Genomic DNA, 8,771 nt, shown 5'->3' on the forward strand with positions numbered 1-8,771 from the left:
TGTCTTTTAGTCACAAAATTAACTATCAATTCATTCTTGAATAATATTAATTTAACAATATGATTTCTCCTTTAATATATTATTCATATAATATATTAATAAATCATAATTAATCCTTTTTCTCCATAAATCATCCTATCAAGTTACTTTGGTGAAGGCAACCCAAAAGGACCATGCACAACCGGGTTAAGTACATACCAAATATAGTTACGGGCTTAGACACTATAACAATAGTCTCGCACTTGGATAAGTCTAGTAACTATAATGTAAGTACAATCTGATTAGCAATCGTAGCTTTCAAAAGCTGCTGTCAACTCTAACCTTATCAGAAGCATGTCCTTTAGATAAGGGCTCATATATTCCTCCATTCTAGATATCGTAAAGATGTGAGACATGGATTGAAATCATTCTCTCGGTCTATGTGTTGTATCCTGATTTCCGATTTATGACGACGGACAACAGACTACAGTTGAACACATCAACTTAGTCCCGGCTTGGCCAAACGCTTAGGGTGTCATCACTAAATCATCGAGGGGTCCACAGATATCGCTTTTATCGCACTTTGGGTAAAAGTAACGGATAAACTTCGACTTAATGCTCGCTTGTACTCACTCACCGAATCACCCACAACAATACGTTTTACAACACCAATTTAATGGTGCGTTTACATAATATCAATGTGTAACCGACTCACAAGAGACAACTTACACATCTCGGTTTCAAGAATATAAGATATTATCGTCTCACCAATCACTCGTGATAAAATCCATGAAGCAATCCAAGTGAGCATGGGTTTAATCCAATACACTAATCTTATAGCAGCATTTATGAACCCTGCAGCAAACTTTTGCTATGTCTAAAACACTTTGGACAATCTACAGTCAGATTCATGACAGTCTTCTTTCATACCTACTTCCAAAGAATGAGCGACTGTGGAGGGTTTGAATAATTTTATTATTCGGGAAGTCAAAACATGCAAAGTGAAACACAAGAATAATACTAATCCTATATGGTCCCAAACCTTTGAGAATAAATAAAACATTTTATTTAATCACCATATAGATCACTCATTATTTGTTGTTTCGGGTAATCATCTTCTTACTTGAATTATAACAACAGTTGTCCCATGCTCTTAACATGCACACTATGTTTACCTATGGTTCTTACTTTGTGAAATAGATCAAATGAATACATTTCCATTGATGCTCATTTCTTAATTCCTAATCCTACTAGGGAGGTGTACGTCAGCTACTTATGGAGGAGGCCCACAAGTCTAGGTTCTCCATCCATCCCTGGGCGACGAAGATATATCAAGATCGTCGCCCTGCTTTATTGGTGGCCTTGCATGAAGCAGGACATAGCTTGGTACGTGGAGAGGTGCTTGACTTGCAGGATGCAGCCATTTGAGATTCCCATATAGAAATAGGAAGATATCACTATGGATTTTATCATGAAGCTTCCCAGGACCGCATGGGGAGTAGATTCGATTTGGGTCATCGTGGATCGGTTGACCAGGAGTGCTCATTTGAGATTCCCATTTGAGATTCCCATATGGAAATAGGAAGATATCACTATGGATTTTATCATGAAGCTTCCCAGGACCGCATGGGGAGTAGATTCGATTTGGGTCATCGTGGATCGGTTGACCAGGAGTGCTCATTTCATTCCGATACAGGAGAGTATATCAGAGGAAAAGCTAGCCAAGATCTACGTGTGTGAGGTGGTGGCACGTCATGGAGTGTCGGTCTCGGTTGTGTCAGACCGAGATGTTCGTTTTACTTCCAGATTTTGGAAGCGGTTTCATGACAAGATGGGTACTCGTCTCCACTTCAGTACAACTTTTCACCCCCAGGCGGATGGGCAGAGCGAGAGGATGATTTAGACTCTAGAGGACATGCTGCATGCGTGCGTATAAGATTTTGGTGGGAGTTGGGATATGTATCTTCCGCTAGCAGAATTTTCGTATAACAACAGTTACCACACAAGCAGAGATCGACCTCCCTTTAAGATGCACTACGGGAGGAAGTGTAGGACCCCGATCTATTGGGTTGAGGTTGGTCAGAGAGTTATCTGGTGTACCGAAGTGGTACTCAAGACCACTGGGATGATCCAGCAGGTCCAGAGCAGGCTCCAGACTGCTCAGAGTTGCCAGAAAAGTTATGCCGACAAGCGCCGGTCAGACCTAGAGTTCCAGGTGGGGGATATGGTTCTCTTAAAGGCGTCACCTTGGAAAGGTGTCATCCGGTTCAGGAAGCGGGCAAGCTGGGCCCCAGGTACATCGGTATGTTTAAGGTTTTGGCTCTGGTGGGATAGGTTGCATACAGACTGGATCTTCAAACTGAGCATAGTCAAATCCACAACACTTTTCATGTCTCTCAGCTACGGAAGTGTTTAGTGCATGATTTTTCCGTTGTGCCTTTGGAGGATATTCACGTGGACAACTGCCCGAATTATATTAAGAAACCCGTTGCAATTCTAGACCGAAAGACGAAAACCTTGAGGAACAAGGTTATGTAGTTAGTGAAGGTGCAATGGCATCACCGCAATGGATCAAAGAGGACTTGGGAGCCAGAGGAGGAGATGAGGGAGCACTACCCAGAGTTGTTCGAGGCAGTAGACTTCGAGGACGAAGTCTGAGACAAGTGGGGGAGAATTGTAACATTGAGTTCCTGGTATGTATTTAAATTTCAAATTTTTCATTTTAATAGGGAAACTCGACGAGTTGGAAGCCCCAAACTCGTCGAGTAGAGATCAGAAGGGACATTGGTTTTAAGTAACCTACTCGACGAGCTGAGAGCCCTCAACTCGACGAGTAGGCTGGGAGGGGTGAAACCCTAATTTCGGGGTTTTTGCACCTCATTTAAGCATCTTAATCCCCCCATGCTACCCTCATTTCCAGCCTCAAATTCCCAAACTCTAAATCACGAAGACCTAATGCATTGTGTGATCTTGTGAGTCATTTTTGAGTGAATAGTGTGTGTATTGAAGCTTGTGGAAGATGGAGAAGATTGGGGATTCAATAAGAAGCAATTAGATCTAGAAACATCTTTCCATCCTCATCATTCACTGGTAAGCAAGTTTCAACCTTGCACAATAACTGCTTAGATCTCCTTATTACCTCTTTTAATGGGTTTTTGATCCAAGAAGCATGATCTTTGAGAAATGCACGTCCTAAGTGAGTATACCTTCAGATCTAGGGCCTTGAAGGGCTTTCATGGCATAAAGGTGCAAACTTTATGGCCATTGAAACCCTATGCAAGCTTTAGGATGACATTTTGGCCTTTTAAGTTCCAAAAGGCCATGAATGGAAGGAAAGTTAGAAGCTTTACATATTTGTAAAGTATCTAGGGTCCAGATCTCAGTGTATATGCCTTAGTTTGGAGTATTGATGGCCTGTGGACGAAGATCTAGGTCCTAAAGAGTTGGGGTTTGAGCTAAATCCATTGCGTAAGGCTATTAACGGGTAAAGTTGGAAACATTACCCTTAAAATCACAATTTCAGTGTGTATGTGAAGCATGGAGCTTAGATCTAAAGAATAGGGGCATAATCCATTAAGATGAAGCAACAGACTGAAGAACTCGGCGAGTTCATAGAGGAAATCGACGAATTGTGTTGATTTGTCCCGATTCTGTAAAGGGTATAACTCAACGAGTCTGAGGAGGGACTCGACGAGTTGACTCATTTTATCACGACTGAGACTAGCATGGAAACTCGCCGAGTCAGGGGGATGAGTCGATGAGTTGAGTCAACTCGGGGTTCACTTTGACTTTGAGTAGACGTTGACTTTGACCTTGACCTTGACTTTGACCAAGGATGACTTGTGAAGGGGTTTTTAGTGTGGAATGGTATCTAAGTGGTTGCTCTGTATAGGGTGTGAGTAGAGTCTGTAGTGGAGGAGGGACACTTCAGCCATTCACACGAGATTCAGGTGAGTTTGCTTTAGTAGGAACGGGTCTACGCCACCGAGGTCGCCCCGTGTATGTAATCTGATTAGTAGTTGAGTGTGGGCGAGGCCCGTATGTCATAGAAAGCTGATATGGTATAGATTGATATTCTGATTAGTAGCCGAGTGTGGGCGAGGCCCGTATCTCCCAGATAGTCGAGTGTAGGCGAGGCCCGTATCTCATAGATAGTTGATATGATATGGATTTGATATTCTTAGTTATACTTGTTGTCCGTGTGCTACTTGGATGTGTTTTATGATTACCATAGTGTGGGCGAGGCCCATATCTCACATATAGCAGAGTGTGGGCGGGGCCCATATCTCCTTGTTGGATGTTATGTGGTATGTGGTAGTTTGGGGAGCTCACTAAGCTTTGTGCTTACGGCTTTCAGTTTTGCTTTGAGGTACTTCTGGTAGCAAGGGGAAGAGCTTGGGATGACTGCAGTGCACACACCATTTATGTTTAGCCTGGGATGTTTTTACACTGATATTTTTTTTCCATGCTTTAAATTATCCATATAATTCATATTATTGTTTTGTACATTTGTGGATAGTATCAGACATATCATATCACAATGTACTCTACACACATCTAATCCCAATCCATCAAGTCACAACATGAAGTTGACGTTAAGAAACATAGTGTGAATTCTTTATGTAAGATTCGCAATTTGGTATGTTTCCTTTTAGCGCCTTAATGATTAATTAATTTCACGTTGGTTCCTAGCTAGTACGCAGGGCGTACTATATGAGTACGATAAACGTACTAGCTCTCCGAATGATCGCGGTTTCACCCATTACATTGGGCGTACGTGGGAGTACGCTAAGCATACACAAGGATTGGGAAAACCCTAATTTTTAGGGTTTTCACCCTATTTAAACAACTTAAACCACCTTTAAACATTTTATTGATCAGCCGCCATCACCCTATACCCTTAAAAACGAAACCCTAAATGCCTCTTCTGTGTTTTGAGCTTGATACTAAGATTTTTGTTGTGTTTTGGTTAAAGGAGAAAAAGAACTCTTGGTGGTTGCTTGGGAGTAGCAGGGGCTTGTAAATCCAGATTCATCATCATCCTTGCACGCCATTTGAGGTATAAAGTTCTCTACATGATGGTTCCTTATGCTAGATCTAGTTTTGGGACCTGGTTTATGCATTTTTGGGTCTTTTGAGCTAAAGTTGAGCTTTTGATCTACGCAAGAAGCCATGGATGTTAGATCTTAGCTCCATCGAGGTCCCTTGGTCTTCTGACTTTGGGTCGTGGACAGGCTATGGACTTTCTTGGGATTAGGTCCATAATGCTTTTTGAGCCCAATTTGGACGTTGAGCCTTAGAGGGCCTTGTGATGCCGTTTAAGGAATTTAGGCCTTTTGAGTAGTTGAGTTGGGCCTTGGTTTTGAGCCAAGTAAGGATAAAGGCAAAATGGTCTTTTACCCTAGAAATTGGTCAACTAGCTTAGATTCTTGAATATGGGTCTAGATCCAAATATTAATTGGATATTATTTGATGATGTTAACGTGGGGATCTTCAGATCCAGCAGACCGAGATTTGTTTGAGAGATTCAGTAGCAAGAGTAGTAAGAGGTGAGTTTCCTCAGTGTGTTTTGCGGGCCGAATGCACCAATGTCGGCCCATGGTTTGATATGTGAGGATGCTAGTTGGCTGCATGACTCTTGCATGTGTTACGTGTTTATATGTTTATCGGGCGAGCCCCAATGTCGGCCCATGGGTTGATATGTTAGGATCCTGTATGTTATTTGTCTTTGTGATTATTTCATGTGTTTATATGAATATATGTTTATTTGTTCATATGTATACTGGATGGGCCCCATGACCATCCTCGTCATGGTGGAGTTTCATTTTATTTGGACATATCTAATTTGTTTATTAATCCATACCTTTTTGGGATTAATGAATACAAGAAAAAGTTAGTTTGATTATTACAATCTTTTAGTTTGATGCATTACTCTTGATCTTGTTCCCTTTCATATTTTCATGGAGATAAAAAGTAGTATAACTGTAATTCCGATTCATAGTTTTTCTTATAATGATGAGTTTAATGGTGATAATGAAATAAAGAATGCTTATAATATCATCGAGCCATTGAAGGTATATTCTCACCTTTAAATTTATTTATTATTTTTTTTACATAAAAAGTTTTTTTAATCTACTTTTGGTATGGTTATAGAAAAATAAGTTTATTTTACTCGGAACAATCTAAGGAATTAGACATTCTATCCTTGGTTTTATGATGCTTGTACTAGACGTGGAAAGAAGGTTATAGAGGTGTTTGATTATACATCTGATTCCCAAAAAGGCATATCATATATGTAACGGATTCCCGACAGCTACGGCAAATTTTAGCAACAGATTTTTTCATCGGTAATTAGTAACCGATCACCGACGGATATACTTTTTTGCAAAAAACTTACCGACGGAATAACCGACTAACGGACTAACGATGAAATTTAGGAAAAACTCACTAATAGATTACCCATAGATTTTATGTGACAGGTTGGCGGCGAATTTTGACATTATAAAAAAAATATAACTTCATGAAAAAATTAACAATAATTACATATTCAACAAAGAAAAAATCTTGAAACATACATCAAATCTATATTTTAAAGCCAACAAATATAAATCCACCAAATGGGTATTCATTATTCATTCATTCATTGTTTACTTTACTTCTCCATCCAAAGATAAAAACGAAAACAATCTTGAAAAGTAATTCCACCTTAAGGACCCACCACCTCCATTTCTAACAAAGATGTTCCTTAGAATGTCACCATTCATCAGAAACATCTTTCCGAAGGAAAACAATCCACTTCACATCGGAATATGTGATTCCGATTCCGATCCCTCCGTAATGAAAACACACCTTCAGATCAACAATCTCATATTAAATCGAGTGAAAAAGGAAGGAAATTTTAGCAAATTCAGATTCAAATTAACACACCTTCAGATAGATCTTCTTGTGTTCCCTCAAACACCATATATGATATTCCCTTTCACACTGCAAGGAGGATAAATCTAACAATCAGAAATGAAAACGCAGCATAAATGGTTTTTTTTTGAATGACCATTTTAACCTTGTACCAAAACTAAAACAAGCACTATACTACAGGGACCAAATTTATTGATATATATTTAAGGAATGAGCATGTCAAGATCTAGTGATCAGATCTGCAACTTCTGTCAACATCGCCATCATCTCCAAACATCATTCAGTAAGAATGGAACAAGATGTCAGATTTAGACCTTACTTAAGCGTTACATGATATAGCATAAATTGGAAAGTTGAGAATTAAAAATTTATTGGCATCAAAACAATTACATAAGAAAACGTATTATCAACTTACCTTTGAAAGGGTAAGCTAGGTAGAGTGGCCTCTGGACAAACCCACAAAACCGACTCTTGAAATGCTATGAACACCTAACTGGTACCGATCTGATTCTACTAGACTGACAACAGATCAAAAAATAGTGTGAGTGACAGGCGAACAACATATATAAACTTCGAAACAACAATAAAAGGACAAAACAGCTTCAAAACACATGATTCAGAATGGTATAAATTGACGTATCAATTGACTTACATGTTTTTTGTTTTAAAATATTGTGGATCTTTGCTAGTTTTTGGATCTAGAAGCATGATAGAGAATTTTTTTTTTCGTAATCGACACATAAAAGTCTTGGTGATTATGATGACCGAAAAAGACGCAGATCGATAATTTTATCAAAGCAATGGATGATTTTCAGATATGCATATCCTCCTAAGCCAGTAGTTGAATAGTTTGAACATATAGAAAAAATATTTCGTGTGAATGCTATTAGATTCACAGGGTCGATTATGACAGCAGCTGTGAAATCGTATTAAAATGAAACTGAGCATCTAATATATAGTAAGAAAAATGTGGGCGTCAACCCTAACCCTGATCTCCAGCGATGGTGATTTGCATCCACCTCCCCTAAAATTGTACATTTCTTCACATACAGCCCAACAATTACGCAAAATTACAATTTTGTTGCTTGATGAATAAAGTGGTACTCGATTTTTTTATTTGTAGTATTTTTTAACAGCTCTTAGTTATTCGTTAATGGCCATAGTACTCCTTACTATACATAACTATTTTTTTAACAGCTCTTATTTGTAAATGGCAACACCATCTTTGTTTATATATTTTTTTAAAAACACTTGATACATTTTTCTCTCTTGCTTAAGTGAGAATATCTTATATCATTTGACATTGTGTTTATTCCAGGTTGAGTATACCATATTCATTGTTTACCCTTTCAACATGAAAGGATGTAATTAGCACAAACTTATTATAATGTTTGGCTACATAATTAATGGTTTCTAGAAAAGTTACAATGATGATTGAGTAAATGAAATAATAATAATCATGTATACTGACAATTATATTTATTTTAAAATTAAATTCCATGAAGAAACTAATGTTAATAATGTACATAAGGAAAAATTGTACTTATATTTATCGTTTTACATTCACTCGAGTTGAAATCTATAAGTCTAAGAAAGCTCAACAAAAAAATTCAGCTTCATGAAAGGTTTGTCGGAGATTTCATTTGGATGATTATTGGATTACTCACACCTGGTGTTTTGGTATTTGCACATTGTGCTATATTTATTGCGACTTTGCATTTAAAGTATATTTGGATTACTATTTTTATTTCAACACAATGTGAGTTTTAGAACATGTCAACGACAGTTGAATGAATTTTGATAAGCATGCAAGAAACATAACACATGCACAAGCTTCCAATGGACATTGATTTTCGAGGATAAAGTTTGTTGGTAAA

General features: G+C 38.3%; 1 long non-coding RNA gene across 1 annotated transcript; it reads right to left on the reverse strand.

Moving 5' to 3' along the window:
* Positions 1-6,584: 6,584 nt before the first annotated feature.
* LOC145108384 (uncharacterized) lies at positions 6,585-7,763 on the reverse strand. Its single transcript, XR_013708229.1, has 4 exons — positions 7,547-7,763; positions 7,310-7,412; positions 6,907-6,963; positions 6,585-6,828 (listed from the first exon to the last, which is right to left on the reverse strand). It is a non-coding gene; the product is annotated as an uncharacterized LOC145108384 (long non-coding RNA).
* Between the last annotated feature and the right edge of the window lie 1,008 nt (positions 7,764-8,771).

The sequence above is a fragment of the Lactuca virosa genome, chromosome 1, assembly GCF_052849685.1.
Source record: "Lactuca virosa cultivar CGN04683 chromosome 1, Lactuca_virosa_CGN04683_v6, whole genome shotgun sequence".
Taxonomy (NCBI): domain Eukaryota; kingdom Viridiplantae; phylum Streptophyta; class Magnoliopsida; order Asterales; family Asteraceae; genus Lactuca; species Lactuca virosa.